Source organism: Sapajus apella, unplaced genomic scaffold (genome assembly GCF_009761245.1).
Source record: "Sapajus apella isolate SASKATOON/1434 unplaced genomic scaffold, GSC_monkey_1.0 scaffold102, whole genome shotgun sequence".
Taxonomy (NCBI): domain Eukaryota; kingdom Metazoa; phylum Chordata; class Mammalia; order Primates; family Cebidae; genus Sapajus; species Sapajus apella.
The window spans coordinates 578,083-598,767 of record NW_022437042.1 but is presented as its reverse complement, the minus strand read 5'-3'; the positions used below and the strand labels follow the sequence as shown (position 1 = coordinate 598,767).

At 34.3% G+C, this 20,685-nt stretch overlaps 1 long non-coding RNA gene across 1 annotated transcript; it reads right to left on the bottom strand.

Moving 5' to 3' along the window:
* Nucleotides 1-710: 710 nt before the first annotated feature.
* LOC116536587 lies at nt 711-19,852 on the bottom strand. Its single transcript, XR_004262716.1, has 3 exons — nt 19,662-19,852; nt 8,340-8,489; nt 711-2,575 (listed from the first exon to the last, which is right to left on the bottom strand). It is a non-coding gene; the product is annotated as an uncharacterized LOC116536587 (long non-coding RNA).
* Nucleotides 19,853-20,685: the final 833 nt, after the last annotated feature.

The window sequence follows — 20,685 nt, the reverse complement described above, 5'->3', positions numbered from 1 at the left end:
AATGCTTTCAATTCTCTGAAAACTCTAGTTTCAACAACAAGTTATATCAATTGTCTGTTCTGTGTAAGGCTGTGTGTGGGTGGTTGGTAAAGTATTGGAAGTTGTTATTAAGCAAGCAAGAAATGTGCCCCTGCCCTAAAAAGCTTGCAATTAAATTGAAAGGACAACACAAGCCCATGGAATAATAAAGACTAATTTTAAAGTACCATATGATTAAGGGCACAAATGCATACATAAAATTAAAACTTTAATGTTCTGCTGAGAGTCAGAAGTATAAATCTGCACTAAGTGTGGGCTGGAGAGTGGAGTTAGTCAAGTTTCACAAAAGAAGTAAATTTTTGCAACATGATGGGTGGTGTGGATGACATATAGTAAAGTAGAGAAACAGAGAAATATGAGGGCAAGAATACATGTTGTTTGAAAACAGTTGAAGGCTTCCTTTGCTTTGTAGTTTCACAGAATCAGCTCTCATATAGTGCAATGGCCTGGGAGCAATATAACCTGGGGTCTAGTTTCATTATTGTCACTGATTCAGTGTGGGCTCTTAGAGAATGTGCTTCAAGCTCTCTATCTTAGAAGGACTAGAATTTCTTCTAGCTCTGATATTAAAGGCAATATACAGAAAATCTGTGATTTAAATGCATCAGTCACCCATTTTGCCTTCTTTAACTTTCATACAAAGCCTGCAATTAATGGAGAATGCAGGTTGATTTGAGAGAAAGAGCATTTATTTAAACAAAAATATTACTTTTCCAACTATAATAATTTTTACGGAATTTAGAATATTTTAAATCTGAGGTAAATCCAAAGGCAGATTTGCATAATGATTGATATAAAAGCTATGTCACTTCCCACTCGACTATTCAGCTTGCACCCAGAATGAAACAAGGCTCTGAAACACGAATTTATGTAATGCGAAACTTTCCCCAAGAAGTAACAAACTGCATAGTTAAGTACTTGTTGCCAGGGATATGTTCAGTGTTTTATAAGTACTCCGCAATTTTGAGAACCCAAAGCAATTTGCCTCCTGTGGCAAAATCCTTCTCACTGACTAGTGTATACTGCTTCTGAAAGCAAAAAAAATCCTCCAGTTTTATGGTCAGTATCTTTTCCCTTTTCCTCCTGATATTTCTAACTGTTTTAAATTTCATTGCTTTACTTCCTTCCCTTCTTCACTTCTCTCTTTCTCCCCTCCTTCTCTTTTTCTGAATACCTCTCATTTTTCATATGTAAAGCAGCTTTATTCTCTCTATGCTCCAATTACACATTAAGGTTAAGTTTACCTTTATAACCTCTGTTGACAAGGTTTTTATGAGAATGTACATTGAGACACTTGAAGTTTTCCTTGTCAGCTTGAATTCAAGGAAAAAGAACTAAAGGTGTGTTTAGGTTGCATAATAAAAAGAACAATAAAAATTCATGTCAACATTTCAGTGAAAAGAACCATGAAAGTGAGACTACAGAATATTGTTTATTAATACACCAGTTTAGTAAAAATCTAAAATCTGTCAGCTAGAGCAGCAGAAAATATCGTCTCGTTTAGTATTTGGAGTAAACTTCATTGAGTCAATTAATTCTTGCACTTCATTCTGGAAATGCAGGAGTTTGACTTTTGACAAGTCTTTTTCTATTCTGCAGTTATGAAACACATCCCCCTTATGTTGTTTCAGAAATAAATTTGGTATGAGATGTCACAGTGGATATCTCTTGAACTTTGACTCTCCTCTCTCCTTATCACTTTTTCTTTCTTTCATACAGCCCCAAACTTCAGTCTGTGGCATCCATACCAATCAAAACACATTTTTTCTTTTTTATATTGAGAGCTGCCTAGAGATGGTATTACCAATGACAGCATTTTTAACGCTTTCGAGAACAATAAGATTCTTAAGAACCGAAGTAGGGGCATTCGTTTTCTTATTTACCATCAGTTAATTTCAACAAAATTATCACCTAATGTAAGGCTGAAAAAACTGAACATACAGTAATTACAAAGTCCTGTTATTTTCTCCAGGATGGTTTTTAAGATTGACAAATCATATACACCAACTAAAACAACCATCAAAACAACATTGAATGCCCAATAAATTTCTAAGTATTTGAACGTTTTTCTTTCTTGAGATTTACTGACTCTAGATTTATCACCACTGGATTCTATTGGGTTAAGTAGGTAGTTCTGGTTATTTAAAGCACTTGTTTGTTCTCCTAGTATAGACAGGGTAGTTGTAACACATTAATTCATTTATATATTTTGATCATTTTAGATGTACCTGTAGATACTGTATCCATCATAGGGCGAATAATTATTCTTTCTGTGATAGCTTTGGATTATGTGTGTTAAGTTCAAAGCAGAAAATGCCAGACACGTCTTCCTCCTTGCTAGCCCTTCTTTATAAATACAGAACACTTAGATCAATCAGTTTGTTGAGCTTTTATGCTCCGTGCTCTGAAGTGTTCTTCACAAAACAAAACAAAATTCAGAAGGAAGGCCCTTGCATGGTCTTTGCAAGGATCCAAAGCAAAGTCTCAAAAGTTGTTTTTGTCTTTGGCCTGTTCTCTTGGAGTTGACCCATGAAATCTGGAACATGCATTCATTATACTTATAAATTATCTACAGTATTAGAGAAATTTTTAACATTTAATCATTCTTTCAGGAATAATTACTAAACCTCAAGATTGAGCAAGCTTGTTATTACGCTATTGGTTAAAAATGCAGCTTCTATCTTCAAAGTATTCATTGGGTTCTAGTTTTTAATCTATTAGCCATGTTCAGAAGAGTCACAGTTGAGGCTCTAAAGCTGAAATAACAATGCATGAATGAATTTCTGTTCCCTTTTTCTGTTTCTTATAACATAAACTTTGAGTAGACAAAAATAAGGCTTCCTCCAAATAGCTGTAATATATAAAGCCAGACTCATTTGGGCATTCTCCTTAACATAGAAACAGTTTTATCTCCAGAGAAAGTTTATGAAGCATTATTTTTGAGGTAAAACTGGAAAAACATACAAAAGAATCTTTATTCTTACTGGCATTGCCTTATGTCAGGTACTCATTACTTCAAACTGGTACTAGTTTAATATCTCTTAATTGGTCTTATCCTCTTAAATCAATTATTTACCTACAGAGGGATTTGTTTAAAATATAAATTATATTAATTATTATAATTCCTCTGAGCCACAAAAATGTGGATTGCTAAACATAGTAATTCACATTTGATTCTAAAGACAGCATTTATTTATGTATTATTTTACCTCTACTAAATATTTTCAGTTATTTTTAATTGACAAATAATAATTGTATATATTCATTGGATACACCATGATGTTTTGATATATGTAATAGTGATTGGATTAGGGTAATTACCATTGATAAATAAAAATTAAATTCTAAGCCCCCTCCACTCCTCATCTGTTGGCCAAGGGGATGCCAGGGAAAAATTGAAAACTGAGTGCTTGCCATAATGGAATGGGAGGTCAGACAGGTCTCGTTATACGCCCTACCCCCCATAATTACCATTGACTTTTTTCCTAAGGGTTAAACAGAAAGCAGCCCTTTTATAAAACTAGCTGCACTGCTGATTTCAACCAAACACCTGATGCTGGTCCTTCCTGTTGTGGCTTTGACAAAACAACTGACAGCATTCCTTCCTGATAAGAGATTACCAATCATGGAGAGGTTCTTCTGTCTACAGATAAGGTGCGCTAAGGGGATATTGAGTCCCCTGCTTCACCTTCTGAAGTCAGAGGACTGAAAACTCTAACTTTGGGTCATGCTAACACAGCCATTTTTTGAACATGATTCCCATGGAGAAAAGTGAAGCTCAATTAGACATACGTATGTTTTTTCTTTTATGGCTCCTTCTATATTGAATATATATATATATATGTATATTTATATTTATAACAAATATATATTATATTATATTTATTATATATGTATATGTGTGTATATATACATATATATATATATATATAGCCGGCTCTTTTAGCATAAATCTCTGTCTTATTCTTCCCACCCTCAAAGCGTCTGTTTCCAAATTCTGGCCAGAGGCTATGCTTCGCAGCCTGTTGGAATGGCCACCCTGCAGGCTGAAACCCTTTAAGAGAAAAAATGTTACCCTTTCCAAATTTATGAAACTTTCATTCTTCAGTTGACACCATATCCAGTATCTTAAACATTTATTATTTATTTCTGTTGGAAACTTTCATTATCCTCCTTCTAGCTATTTGAAACTATACATTATTAACTATAGTTATTAACTACAGTGCTATAGAATGCTAGAACTTACTGCTCTTATCTAGCTGTAATTTTGTATCCTATAACAAATATTTCTTTATCCCTCCTTGCCTTTTTTCTTTCCCAGCCTCTAGTATCCTCTGTGCTGCTTTTTACATCTATAAGGTCAGATTTTTTTTTAGCTTTCACACATGAATGAGAATATCCAGTGTTTAGCTTTCTGTGCCTGACTTCTTTCACTTAACCTATCCTCCAGTTTTATCCATGTTGTCACAAATAAGAGGATTACATTACTTATGGCCGAATAGCATTCCATTGTAAATATATACTCCATTTTTTATACATTCTTCTGTTAATGAACACTTAGGTTGATTCCATAGCTTGGGTATTGTGAATACTGCTACAAATAAACATGGAGTGCAGATGAACCTTCAATATAATGATTTTTTTCTCCTTCGGATACATGCCCAGTACTGAGATTGCAAATAGTTATATTTTATGGTAGTTATATTTATGGTAGTTATATTTTATTTTTTTAAAGAACTTAATTTCTTCATAGTGACTGTACTAGTTTATATTCCCACCAACAGTGTATGAATTCCTTTTTCTCTGGATTCTTATCACCATTTCCTAATTTTGTCTTATTGATGATAGTCATCTTAACTAAGTGAAATGATATGCAATTATGGTTTTGATTTGCATTTCCTTGATGATTAGTGAGGCTGAGCATTTTTTTCATATATTTGTTACCATTTGTATGCCTGCTTTGAGAAATGTCTGGTCAGATCATTTCTTCATTTTTAATAAGGTATTTTCTTGTTGTTGCTGTTCACATGTTTGAGTTCCTTGTAAATTCTAGGTATTAATCCTCTATCAGATGAGTAGTTTGCAAATATTTTTTTCCATCCTGTAGGTTGCCATTTCATTCTGTTGATTGTTTACTTTGCTGCGCAGATATTTTTGATTTGTTTTGCTCTATATATTTTTGCTTTAGTTGCCTCCATTTTAAAGGTCTTATTCACAATTTTTCCACATGCCAATTTCCTGAAGCATTTTTCTTTATGTTTTGTTCTTAAGCAAGATTTATTGAAGAGATAATCCTTTCTTCAATGAATGTCCTTGGCACTTTCATCAAAAATCAGTTGGTGTTGGAAAAACTGGTTAACCATGTGCAGAAAGCTGAAACTGGACCCCTTCCTGACACCTTATACAAAAATTAACTTCAGAGAGATTAAAGATTTAAACAGATGACCTAACACCATAAAAACCCTAGAAGAAAACATAGGCCATACCATTCAGGACATAGGCATAGGCAAGGATTTCATGACTAAAACACGAAAAGCAATGGCAACAAAAGCCAAAATAGGCAAATGGGATCTAATTAAACTTAAAAGCTTCTGCACAGCAAAAGAAACAATCATTAGAGTGAACTGGCAACCAACAGAATGGGAAAAAAATTTTGTAAGCTACCCATTTGACAAAGGGTTAATACCCAGAATCTACAAAGAATGAAAACAAATATACAAGAAAAGAGCAACCCCATCAAAAAGTGTGCAAAGGATGTGAACAGACACTTTTCAAAAGAAGACATTTATGTGGCCAACAAACATGAAAAAATGCTCACCATCACTAGTCATTAGAGAAATGCAAATCAAAACCACATTCAGATACCATCTCACGCCAGTTAGAATGGTGATCATTAAAAAAATCTGGAGACAACAGGTGCTGGAGAGGATGTGGAGAAATAGGAAGACTTTTACACTGTTGGTGGGAGTGTAATCTAGTTCAATCATTGTGGAAGACAGTGTGGTGATTCTTCAAGGATCTAGAAATAGAAATACCATTTGACTCAGCAATCTCATTACTGGGTATATACCCAAACGATTATAAATTGTTCTATTATAAAGACACATGCACACGCATGTTCACTGCAGCACTGTTTACAATAGCAAAGACCTGGAACCAACCCAAATGCCCATCAAGGATAGACTAGATAAAGAAAATGTGGCACATATACACCATGTAATACTATGCAGACATAAAAAAGGATGAGTTCATGTCCTTTGCAGGGACGTGGATGAATCTGGAAACCATCATTCTCAGCAAACAGACAGAAGAACAGAAAACCAAACACCACATGTTCTCACTCATAAGTGGGTGTTGAACAATGAGAACACATGGACACAGACAGGGAACATCACACACTGGGGTCTGTTGAGGGAGCTAGGGGAGCGATAGCAGGGGGTGAGAAGGTTCAGGATGCATAACATTAGGAGAAATACCTAATGTAGGTGAAGGGGGTATGGAGGCAGCAAACCATCATGGCATGTGTATACAAATGTAGCAGTCCTGCAAGGTCTGCACATGTACCCTACAACTTAAAGTATAATAAAAAAAAAATCAGTTAGCTGTAGATATGTGATTTAATTTCTATGTTATCTACTCTGCTCCATTACCATATGTGTTTCTTTTTATGCTAGTATTATGCTGTTTTGGTTACTACAGCTTTGTAGTATATTTTGAACTCTTATAATGTGATATCTCCAGCTTTGTTCTTTTTGCTCAGAATTACATTGGCTATTTTTTGTGGTTCCAACATATTTTAGAATTTTCTTTTCTAATTTTGTGAGGAAACTTATTGGTATTTTGATAAAGATTGCATTGGATCTGTGAATTCCTTTAGGTAATATTGTCATTTTAACAGCAATTCTTCTAATCCACAAACATGAGATGTTTTTCTATTTGTTTTGTATCCTCTTCAATTTCTTGAAACAGCGTTTTGTAGTTTTCCTTTAAAAAGTCTTTTACCTTTTTGATTACATTTATTACTAGGTATTTTTGTTGCTATTATAAAAGGCATTGCCTTCTTGATTTCTTTTTCAGCTAGACTCTTGTTTGTGTATGGAAAGCTACTAATTTTTGTTTATTAATTTTATCCTACAACTTTTCTGAATTCATTTAGCAGTTCTAACTGGGGTTTTTTTGTTTGTTTGTTTGTTTTTTTGATAGACTCTTGTTTTTCTAGATATAAGATGATGAAATCTGCCAACAGGGACAATTTGACTTCTTCTTTCCAATTTGGATGTGCTTTATTTCTTTCTCTTGCCTAATTGCTCTGGCAAATTTCATAATTGAGTAACCCAATTTGCCTTTTAAATATCTAATCTTTAACTAGAGCCCTCCATACACAAAGGCTCCAGACACATTGCCCCCAATGTTACCAACCAAGCAATATATGTTCTGATGGCCATGCCTTCATTTGTGTCTCCTTGAACCTTTTGAAATAAATTCGCTATCTAACAAAATTTATTTTTATTTATGCCACTTACTTTAGCTCTGCCTTTATTAAACTCACACTGATTCTCTCAGTTGAAATTAATTAATTTTGTGTTAAGTACACTATAACACTTTACTTGAACTCTTTTTTTTAATGTTAATTTTTTTATTGCATTTTAGGTTTTGGGGTACACGTGAAGAACATGCAAGATTGTTGCATAGGTACACATATGGCAGTGTGATTTGCTGCCTTCCTCCTTGAACTCTTATTATAACATGCTGTTTATTTCAGAATGAGCAGGTTGAGGAAGCATCTTATATCTTGAGTGAATTTAAGTAGTTCATGTCTTTCTAAGGATTGGACTATTTCTTCCAATTTATTTAATTTGTTGGCATGTAGTATTTCTAAAAATTCTTTTTTTATTTTTGTATTTTTGTAAGATTAGATTACTACCATTAGTCCCCTATTCATCTGATTTCAGTAGTTTAGTAGTCAACCAGTCTAACTAAAGGTTGAGGTAAACACTTAAATATTCTTTTGTCTTCATATACGTATGATTAGTAATGTCTAGCATATATACTAACTTAAAATGACAACTCTAATAATGTATGTGCAGTCTACAAAATTTGCCATTCATCAATACTGCATATAAAAATATCAGACTTTAAAAAGACTGAATTTAAAACCTTTTGATATTATCACAGCAATTTACAACATTAAATTTGTCAGTGAATGAACAAAAACAGCTATTAGAGTAAAATTAATAATTTCAATGTTTGCAAAAATTTGAAAAGTAGTAAGAAAGGGTTTAATAAAAAATATAACTTACTTATGCAAATCAGTTTTCTCTCATTGATGGTGATTATTAATGATTTGAACAGAGCATAGTAAATCATCTTAAGTAGAAGTATATGTGATCACTTCGAGCATAAAATATGGGGCTATAACCAGCATAGACCAGTCTACCCAACTAGAACATCTATAAAAACCAAAAGGAAGGAAAGGAAACTGAGGCATTCAGGAATTGAGTGGGCAACATCACAGAGAAGAAGAAAATCAATCAGATATTGCTTCCCTTTCCAGCCACTTTTCTCTGATGTCATTTGCCAATTTACCACTCTGGGCTTGTAGGTCAAAAAAATAAATATGGTTTACAGCTTGTAACTATCTCACTTCACTATAGAAACAAACTTCGTAGTTCAAGATTATTAAGACTGTCAGGACTGGAGAGGTCAAGATAATAGAGAATAGAGAAACACAGAAAGAAAAGCACAGTATTCTGTATGCAATTTTGCAATATTCCCTCAAAGAAGTTTCTGGTTCCTAAGCTACAAATAATTAAAACCAGAAAAGAAACTAGTCAGAAAACAGCTTTAAAAAGAAAAAAAATGTAAAGTATACAACATTAGGCAATTTCATGAATTGGAAAGAGAAAATCTCAAATTCATGGCAACCATGGAAGAAAGACCCTTGCAAATGCCACAAGCCTTAGTCTTGTGAAATGGCTATGTTCTAAGAATAAGATCAAATTCAAAATGGACCAGGATAACCTGTATTAAGGCAATTTTCATTACTGCCTTTCTTCTAAAATAAAATAAAATCCTTTTTAGAATAGGTTAATACCATCTGAAATTTTTACTATATTTATATACAAAATGCGGTATTAAAAATATATCAAGCATGCTAGGAACAGAACAAAATGATCAAATTACAGGAATAAAACAGATAATGGGAACAAATGCATAGTTGGCATAGATATTGCATTTAGCAGTAGTGGGATTTAAAATAACTATCATTTTAAAATTAAAGAAAATTAATAAAAAGAATTTCACTAGAAAATTAGATAAAATTCAAGTGAATAAATTGTAACTTTTGTAATTGAAAAATGGAATATGAAATTAACTCATATATGCTCTTCTCAGTAGATTAGACAGAGTAGAAGCCAAGATTTTTAACTACAATAATGAAACTAAAGTACAGAGATAAATTATCAAGACAAATGTATATAAAAATTATGACAAAGTAGGTTTAACTTAGAAATGCAAAGTCAATTTAACATTTGATAATCAATCTGTAATTTACCATATTAGATAAATAAAGATGAAAAATATATTTTTTCTCAACATATGCAGAAAAAGCATTTTTAAAAATCAATATCAACTCATAATAAAATTATAAGAAAACTAAGCATAGTAGGTAAACTCCTCAAAGAGAAAGAGCACCCATGAAAAATCTACAAATAGCATCACACTTAATGGTGTGTTAGTGAATACTTCCCCTGTAATGTCAACAATACAAGGACTCTCCTCCCACCATTTTTATTAATCATATATGGTAGGTCATAGCCAGTGAAATACTCCAAAAAATGAAATAAAATTAAAAATAAATAAAAGACAATAATAACAAAAAACATATGACATAAGTGTTAACATAGAAAATCCCAAATAATTTTTTTAAAAACTAAAAAACTAATATGTTAATTTATTAAAATTAAAGGAAAATTGAAACATTTTTATATTTGCTTAGCAACTATTAAAAATAAAATTTAAGCTTTAAGACTTATTATAGTATCCTAGAAACAAGCGAAATAATTAGGAATAATTTTATTAAAGGATTTGAAAAACTTTTTTTTCTTTTTTTGAAACAGTCTTGCTCCGTCGCCAGGCACCAGGCTGGAGTGCAGTGGTACAATCTTGGCTCACTGAAGCCTCTGCCTCCCAGGTTCAAGCAATTCCCCTGTCTCAGCCTCCTGAGTAGCTGGGACTACAGGCACGCACCACCACGCTCAGCTAATTTTTGTATTTTTAGTAGAGATGGGGTTTCACCATGTTGGCCAGGATGGTCTCGATCTCTTGACCTCGTGATCTGCTCGCCTCGGCCTCCCAAGTGCTGGGATTACAGGCATGAGCCACCGCTCCTGGCCAAGACTTCTATTTTTATTAGTATTATACTTTAAGTTCTAGGGTACATGTGCAGGTCTTGCAGAATTTTTACATAGATACACACATGCCATAGTGGTTTGCTACCTACCTCCCCCTATCACCTACATTAGGTATTTTTCACAATGTTATCCCTCCCCCAGCTCCCCAGCCCCCAACATACCCCAGTGTGTGATGTTCCCTGTCTGTGTCCATGTCTCCTCATTGTTCAACACCCACTTATAAGTGAGAACATGTGGTGTTTGGTTTTCTGTTCTTCTGTCTGTTTGCTGAGAATGATGGTTTCCAGATTCACCCATGTCCCTGCAAAGGACATGAACTCATCCTTTTTAATGTCTGCATAGTATTACATGGTGCATATGTGCCACATGTTCTTTATCTAGTCTATCCTTGATGGGCATTTGGGTTGATTCCAGGTCTTTGCTATTGTAAACAGTGCTGCAGTGAACATGCGTGTGCATGTGTCTTTATAATAGAACAATTTATAATCGTTTGGGTATATACCCAGTAATGGGATTGCTGAGTCAAATGGTATTTCTATTTCTAGATCCTTGAAGAATCACCACACTGTCTTCCACAATGGTTGAACTAGATTACACTCCCACCAACAGTGTAAAAGTCTTCCTATTTCTCCACATCCTCTCCAGCACCTGTTGTCTCCAGACTTTTTAATGATCACCATTCTAACTGGCATGAGATGGTATCTGAATGTGGTTTTGATTTGCATTTCTCTAATGACTAGTGATGATAAGCATTTTTTCATGTTTGTTGGCTGCATAAATGTCTATGAGGGCTAACCCAGCACGGAGGAAGGCCTGAAACCTGAGGTGGCTTGCATCTGTCTGACACTGGGACTGGTCTGGAACTTGAGGTCACTGTGGTTGACTTCGTGATGGGGTGGGCCCAGAGCTGAGTCTATCATACAGGTTTAAAACTTGAAATCTGTTTAATAGGGGTTTCAAACGGAGCAGGCCTGATTGAGGTTCAAGGCAAAATTCAGTGTTCACTTCTCTCTCCTTCCTCCAAGTGGAAGGTATTGTTGTCCATGCTGTGCTTTCTGGATTAGAGAAGGGATGACACTGGTAATGTGAAACTGTCCTTCTTGCCTTCTTGAATGCATCGTTGTGTGTGCATGTGTCTTACACCCAGAGACTTTATAACCTAGTTTTCTTAGCTCTTGTGAAGGTGGTTTTACTTGTAGATAATTATTCAAATTGATGTTTCTATAGGAGAGCAACAGCTAGAGAGTCCAATTGCACCATCCTGCTGCTGTGCATTCTTCAAATATTCTATTATTCCACTTTCTCCTCTCCTTCAGATAATCCACCTCCACATGTATTAAGTAGTTTGAAGGTTTCTTATTTTTTACAGCATAGTTATATTCTACTTATTTTATCTTCGTGTGCTTCATTTCAAATAGTTTCCATTGTAACACTTACATTCACTAATTATGTATTCTGAAATGACATTTTAATCTCTAGGAATTCTTTTTGGGTCTATGTCTATCTTTCATTTAGGAAGGTAATATTTTAAATTTGTTCTCTCGCTTATTGAGAATATGGAATACTGTAATACAATTATTTTAGTGTCTTCGCATACTAAATTTATAATGTGTAAACTCTGGATACCTTATGATTGATTAATGTTTCTTATCATTATGTTATTATGTCCCCTATGTTTTCATGTGTGTTAATTTTGTTTTGGATAACAAACATTGTAAATTTTATCTTGCTGAGTGATGGATATATTTTCATTTCTAAAAATATTCTTGAGCTTCGTTGTGGAACATATTTAAGTTACATTGAAAAAATTTGATGCCTTGGGGTATTACATTTAACTTTATTAGATGATACCAATTCTGTGTTTAATCTAGCATTAAATATTCCCACTACTAAAGTTTAAAATAAAAAAAAAATTCCAATACTTCTACTTATTTCCCAGAATTATAAGATTATTCACTTTGAATGGTGAGAATACGTTTTATGCCCTGCCTTGTGTAAACTCTGAGGAATTTTTCATCTAATTCTTTTGTGTGGTTCTTTTCTTAGCCTCACATAAACACCTCACACATATGCACTGGTCAGCACTCAGCTAAATCAGTTAAATATGAGAGAGAATTTCTCTGCAGATGTCCAGAGTTCTCTCCGTGCAGCTTTCTATTTTCCACAATATTGGCCTTTGATATCTAGCTGATTTGACCTCTCCAGTCTCCCAGCTCTATCTCTTCAATTCAAAAATACTTCTCTATTCCACCTGAGTCCCACCATCCTATGCTGTGGCTTGAAAAGTTAGTCTGGGTACTACTAGGGCAATATTAGGGAACATATCATTTCTTCCCTGCTTCTTCGGGATCACTGTTCTTTATTGTCCAAGGTCCGGTATTTGTGAGACTAATTATATTATAGTTTTTGTGTGTGGTTTGTTTGTTACTTCAGGTGGAAGATTAATGATTGAAGGAATTCTTATATGTGCCCACATATTCTGCATGTTTATTGCTCTATATTATGTTATGTAGTTTTACATTTAAATCTGTTATGATTTTCTTTAATCTGAAAAACTTCCCTTTACATTTTTTTGTAATGCAGGATGACTTACACTGTGTTATCTCAGCCTAGTTTATGCAATTGGTTTCTTTAAAAACATTTGTCTTAACAAAATAATATTTTTGCTGGTATTGAATTCTAGACTAGTAATTTTTTTTCTATTTCTTTCAGAACTTACACTGAAAATTTCACTGTGTTTGGCATGTATTTTGTTTCTGATTATACATCTGCAATTATTTAAAAGCATTTTTCTTTTTATGTATTGTGCATCTTTTCTTTGCTTAATTAAATGATTTTACCTTTATTACTGGCTTTCAGCTATTTGATCATGAAATAATTTGATGTTTTTTATTTGTCCTACTTGAGATTTGCTGAGATTATTGAATCTGTGTTTATACTTTTGATCAAACTTGAAATTTTCAACTATGATTTTTTAGTAGTTTTTATGCCCTTCCCTATTTTTAATATTTCAGTCATACATATATTAGCCAGCTTGATGTTATTTAGGATTCCCTGATGGTTTGCTTACTTTAATTGATTGTTTTCCTTTGCTGTAGTTCATTTGAGATGGTTTATATTTCTGTGTCTGAATATGGTCTTTATTTTTTATTATTTAACTTTCACTTTTTTCTCCTACAGTACATTTTTCATTCTAAATAGTATATTGTTCGGTTCTAGAAGATCTGTGTGGTTCATTTTGTAACACTGATTTCTCTCCTCATTATATTTCTAGCCTTGGTTCTCCAATACATACACACACACACACATAGATATAGACAGACAGATTATGTAAAGATAGATACACAGATAAATTGCTATCTCTCTATATCTTTGTCTATATCTATCTCTAGTTATATATATTTATATCTGTTTATTGGTAAATACAGATAAACATATACATATAGATAGATTTCTAGCTATCAATCAATCTATCATCTATCTATGTAGAGTTATTACAAGGAATTGTTCATGCAATTGTGAAGGCTGAAAAGTTCAATACCTGCAGCTGGCAACCTAGAGTCTCAGGAGAGTCAATGGTAGTGTTCCAGTATGAGCCTAAGGGCCTGAGAACCAAGAGAGCTGATGGTTTAAGTTCCAGTCTGAATGTGAATGTGAAGGCAGGAGATAAATACCACAGCTCAAAGATGGGCAAGATTTTTTTTTATTATTTCTTAGTAGTCTTTTTTTCTAGTCAGGCCTTCAGTGGGTTGGATCAGGTCCATTCACATTGAGAAGGGCCATCTGCTTTACTCAATCTACCATTTCAAATATTAATCTCATTTACTCAGTCTACCATTTCAAATTTTAATCTCATTCAGAAAAACCTTCACAGAGTCACCCAGAAATACTGTTTAACTAAATATCTGGGTACCCCATGGCCTACTCAAGTTAAGTTGTCATATAAAACTAACCAACCCACATGTTTTTATTTAATTCCTGGGGCATATTTATAATAGCTATTTTAAAATATGTGTCTGAAAATTCTAACATATATCTAATTTCTGGGTCTGTTCCTATTTACTTGCATCTGCATTATAAGTTAAAATTTTCTGCTTCTTCAAATGTATATTAATAGCAGACTGAATGCTTCGACAGTGTGAAGTTTACCATTTACTATATTGGTAGTTGTTGTCTTGCTTTAGCCAGTGTTTTACTGTGTTCTGGGTGATATTCAATGAACTTTTAGATCAAATATATTTTAGAAGCCTATTTTTGGCTTTTTGGAATGGGTCTAGAGTGACATTGACCCTAGATCTAGTTTAGTCTTATCACTAAGGTGTGACTCTTACAGAATTTTCTACTTAATTATCTAGGTGCATAGCAATCCTCCATGATGGATGCTTAGAATTAAAACATCTCACATCTGTGGGAAAGCTCTGAGAATTGTTCATTTTAAAGCTACCTTATTTTTCTCTATTATAAATTTTCACCTTCCTCATGGGTGTCTTAGTATTCTACAACAGTCTCAAGGGTTCACCTATGAAAATTCCAAAGCTCTTTTTTAAAATAGCTCCCTCTTATTTACAAATTTGAAGGTTCTCAGCATTCTTACACACCAATAGCAATCACATCAAGTCAGTAAGATCCCTGTTTTTTGCTTGATTGTTCACTGTGTTGTGGTGGACTGAATGAGTTCTCCCAAAATTTATATGTTTAAGCCCTATCCTCCAATGTGATGATATTTGAGAGTGAATTCTCTGAGAGATAATTAAATCATGAGGCTAGAGCTCTAATGAATGGGATTAACGTCCATCATAAAGGAGAACCTAAAGAGCTCTCTTGCTGTTTTGTAGTCATGTAAAAATACAATGAGAAATCTGTAGTTTGCAACCTGGAAGAAAATGCTTAACAAAACCCCACCATGCTGTTTGGATCCCTGATCTCAGAATTTCAGCCTCCAAAATTGTTAGAAATCAATTTCTATTGTTTATAAGTCATTGCGTCTATGGTATAACGTTCTGACATCCCAAATTGACTAAGACAGAAACCAGATGGGTCAAAAGGGAAAATGTGTAGTTGGGAATGAGAAAGAAGTACATGTCAGTATCCCAGGTAAACACAAGCATGGAAATAGAATCAAGGTGAAAATAATAGAAAAGTTTCCAGAATTTTCACCAAGAATTGGAGCGTTTAGGATGTAATTAAGTTTAGATGGGATTATGAGGATGGAGCCCCCATATTGCATTAATGGACTTACAAGAAGAGGTAGAGACAATAGCCCTCTTTCTCTCCGTTAAGGACACACTGAGAAGGCAGCATCTTCAAGCCAAAAGGAGGACTTTCACCAAGAACCCAATCTGCTAACACCTTGATCTTAGACTCTGCAATCTCCAGAGCTGTGAGAAATAAGTATCTGTCATTTAAGTCAACTAGTTTATGCTATTTTGTTACAACAGTCCAAGCCGACTAAGATATCCTCTTTGGACTTTTGTGCCATAATGTGGCTCCAAGCATAAAGCCAAGGTTATTATAAAGCTCATCTCTTTTCTCTCTCTCTCTCTCTCTCTCTCTCTCTCTCTCCAGGATAACAGTCGTTTACTTTTTTGATGTCTAATGTTTGGTAACAATTTTAAATGCTTTTGTCCAGTTTTCTAGTTGTTTAGAAAGTACTAGTTCCAGATATTCTATAATAACCAGAAGATGAAAAAAAAAACCTAATTTAAAAATTATCTTTATAAATTATTTTATTTAAAATTAAGTTTTAAAATTTTGGATGTTGGTATATAGAAATAAAATTTATTTCTTCACATAACATCTATCTACCTTACTTTCCTAAAATAGTCATCAAAATTTACCTATAGTTACTTTTTTCAGTTTTCTACATAGACCATTTCATCATCTGTAAATAGTAAGTTTTCGTTTTATGATTTCAACAACTTGCAATATTTTTTTACTATTTCCTGCACTGCTAGAATCTCTGATCTGTGCTTGATAAGAGTACTGATAGTGAGCTATGCTGTCCTGTTTCTGATTTTCAAGCAATACTACCAACATTTCACCATCATGTCTGAGCTTTCATGAAAGATTTTTCTAAACACTCTGTTTAGATTGAGAAAATTTGCTTCTATTTCTTTGTATTTCTCAATTTTGAATGATATGGCTCCTCACATCACAAGGGGTCAGAAACAAGCTAAAGATAAATTGGTCAGAATGGAAAGACTCAGTTAAGAACTCCTAATTATACTTACGGTTTACCAATGCAGGAATGGTTCAAGAATAAATGGTTAAAAGTAGATGGGCCCAACAGCAGTGTTTTAAATTCATAAATGGGCTTGAATCTGATACTGAGTTTAGTTTCCAGCAGTTTGTTTTAAATACCTCAGCCTAGGTGGGAACTGTTTTCAGGAAGGAGGTGTAGCTAACTCCTACTAAGCATTCATTATTGGCTAAGACAGCAGTGCCCATGAGTTGTGATATCAAACATACTCTTCCTGTTAAATTGTCAGCTGGCCAAATTAAACTATTTTGACAATGTAAGAGATAGAGTTTGTTCACTATCCTATTAGAAAGCATTTGTTCTCCCAGATTCTATACTAGTAACTGAGAAACCATAGGATAATTCAACAAACATGGTCCCTGTCCTTACAGAGCTTGAACTCTAATGGCTTCATGGGAGTGTCTACGGTTTTCCTTTAGAGAAGTTTTATCTTCCTTTCTGTAATTTTCATCTTAATCAGCTACCCAGTTCTTTCATTATATACTGTCTGACTACCTGCCAGCTTAAATATAGGACTTTCTCTCTTTCTACTTGCTATGTACAAAATAAATATGTGAGATAATCTGTTTGCAGAGGTTCCCAAAATTCCTCTGTTTATGGATCTCTTCGTATGTCAGGAACATTGTGCACTTAGTATGTCACTTAGTATGTCAGGAACATTATGTACTTATTGTGCCCCAGGCCAAAATATTTCCAAGGATTACATTTATTAAGTAGTAATTTTCAAACAAATTAATAGTATTTATGACCTACCAACAGTGGCAACATGAAAAAATTGCAAAAAAATTATTTTATTGTCAAATAATCATAATTACTTACTAATGAGACATGTGCGCCTGAACAAGTTCTTAAATTTTTGGAACTAAATTGCAGATTACCATTTCTTGTTTCACAATGATTTTCACCTAATATTTTCCTTTTATTACATCAACTGCCAAAATTCAAGTTGATGTCACTGAAAATAATATAGCACAATTGAATGTTGAAACTATAAAATATTTTAAGCTAGTAGTCTATGTTGTGTCTGACAGATATCAAATATAATACTTTTCTGAAATTTCAAAATATTTCACAATACCCTGTGAGTTCTTTGCATCTTCCTGAGGCAACTTAGCGCACAATTTGGGAACTATATCCTGTTTGCCTTTTCTTATTCTCTGTGTTATGTGTACATCTTAATTTGGTGAACAAATTTGTTCAACATCCATCTGGGTAATGAGTGGCAATGACTTTATATATTACCATCCCTTAATAAAATTCTTGTTTTAAAGCAGCCTTACTAAATTTGTCCAAATTAGGAAACATGTATATTTCCCCGGCAGATGGTGACCCCGACATGATACTTCAGTGGTGGAGAGACAATTTTAAATGTGGAGGAAACATTTCTAAATTTCTTCATTCACACTAAATAGAAGATTATCTATTTCATTCTTCAGAAAACCCAATCATTTCAAGACTCCCATCAGCACTAGAGAATGTCCAATTACCTATAAGGATATGATGTGTCAGTTACTAGCTCTGTGTTCCTGGAAGTTACTTAACTTCCTTGTGCTTTACTTTTCTCATTTTTAACATGAAAAAGAAAATATCATTTATTTAATAATCTGGATAGCAAGATTAACATTTAGAACAATGTTTTTTACAGATTAATTGCTCAATAAGTGTTAATCATTATTATAGGTAGAAAGAATAGGGATCAGTGGCCTCCCAGAAATAAAAGACATGTGAATGAGTAGATCTATGTCCTCTCTGTCATTTATTTTGGTCAGTTACAAGGGTTATAGGACAATGGGGAAACTGTATCATTTTTAATTGTAATACAATGATCCCAGCAAGTGGCTCTAAATTTGTGGGTCATCCTGATTTTTCTGGCTTTATACAGTGACCAAATTTTTAACAATATCAATTAATTTGAGCCAAGGGGTCAGAACTGTAAGACATGAACACCAGGGCTTGAATATAAAGTATATTTGCTTTTGAATTTAAAAAGCGAAAGGGCTTATTAAAGACTAATACCATTCAGTTAAGTAAAGGTAGAGAAAAAGGTAAAAGTCCACTCATTTTTAAATCTTTGCAAAGGTTTTGATTGTAATTGCTCTATTTTTAGATCCTTGTCCCAGTTTACAGTAAGTAAACTAAAAATGCAAAGACAAAATAAAATAAAGAAACATTTAAACTTTAAAGTATTGAGTAATATAGTATTTCTATTTTATTATAGCCAAGAGTACAGAGAATCTTAAAAACTCCATGCATTGATACTGGTTTATTCAAAATATCACACTGCTCCAGACTACTAGTAATCTCCAGCTTCCGGGGTATTCCCCTTTGTTTTTAAATAATGTGCTTAAAATATAAGCAGTTGTGTCTTTTTCTCTAGGAGTCTCTAGAGAAGGCTTCACACCTCATGGAAAAAGAAAAAGACACTAGAAATAGAAGTTCTAAGAGAGAGTTTAATGAAGATTTTTTGTGGCTTTCCTGAGTAAATATTTAGTAAATTCATTTTGCTTTAAATAGATTCCATCTTATACAACTTGTTTTACACTTTTATGAATATACACAGTAATAACCATAGAACAAGACAATGGTTGAATAGGAGCAAAGTGAAGAGAAAAATAAATTAGGAATCAGATGTGTGGGAGAGAAACAACGAGTTAGGAAGGAGTAGGAAACCTGGGATAAAGTAAGTTAAACCGTCTTCAAAGCTTATTTGGAAATAAGTGGGATATAAATAAGAAAATAACACCAATTAAAGCTGGACACCAGGAGGAGGTCAGTTTAGCAACTGAGAGCTTGAAGCCTAAAAGAAGTTATTTTAATAAGTATTTTTGAGAAAGTGAAGAAAATTACTGCTCTGTTGTCAAGGGCTGACTCAGGCCTGACCTTGAGTACCTGTATTAGTCATGGTTCTCTAGAGAGACAGAACTAATGGAATATATAAAGTATTAACTTACACAATCACAAAGTTCCACAGTAGGCTGTCTGCAGACTGAGGAGCAAGAAGAGCCAGTCTGAGTTCCAAAACTGAAGAACTTGGAGTCTGAAATTTGAGGTCAAGAAGCATCCAGAATGAGAGAAACATGTAGGCTGGGAGGCTAGGCCAATCTCCTTCTTCAAATGTTTCTGCCTGCTTTATATTCAAGCTGGCAGCTGATTAGATTGTGCCCACCCAGATTCAGGGTATGTATGCCTTTCCTGGCCCACTGACTCAAATGTTAATCTTCTTTGGCAACATCCTCAAAGACACACCCAGGAACCATACTTTGTATCCTTCAATCCAATCAAGTTGACACTCAGTATTAACCATTGCAAGTTAATGGTTAATACTGGCAAGAATGGTTAAGAACTGGCTAGAAATAACTCGCTCTCATTATGGCCCTCTGGAACCTTGGCAGGAAGGGATATCTTGAACACTACAGACACTTAGGGTGGCAGGAACATCTGATTAGAGAAATGGTGGAGGCAGCAAGCCAGCTGATGTAGAGCCCAGAGAGTTTGGTGCAGGAGTATCTGTAGTGGATCATGACCTGGATTGGCCACCCTCCTAGGCTTGACTTGCTCCCATGAGGCTAAATTTAGCCCTAGGGAAATTGTCACATCTAAATACATCAGAAGTGGCTGGTCCAACTTTAGCACACCTTAACCCTGCTGGCCTCTTCTGTGACCCCATCATAGCCACGCCTGCTTACAGGGCAGTCTCAAGTGCCCTAAGGGCTCACAACAAAGATTCTACACTGGAGTACCATGCCTGAATGGTGGAATACTCCAGTTGAGGCAGTCCCTATAGCCATGTACAAGTCCACATACTTCCTCTCCACATTACAGCTTTTCCTTGGGCCCAGAACAACTCTTCACATCACTTAGTGGGTGCATGTCTGCTTTACCTGCTCCTCCAGCATGTGGGAGTGCAGTCTGCTCCCTCACCCTATGGACCACAAATGCAGAGCACAGAACCAGCAAGCCAGTGCCATGCCCCTG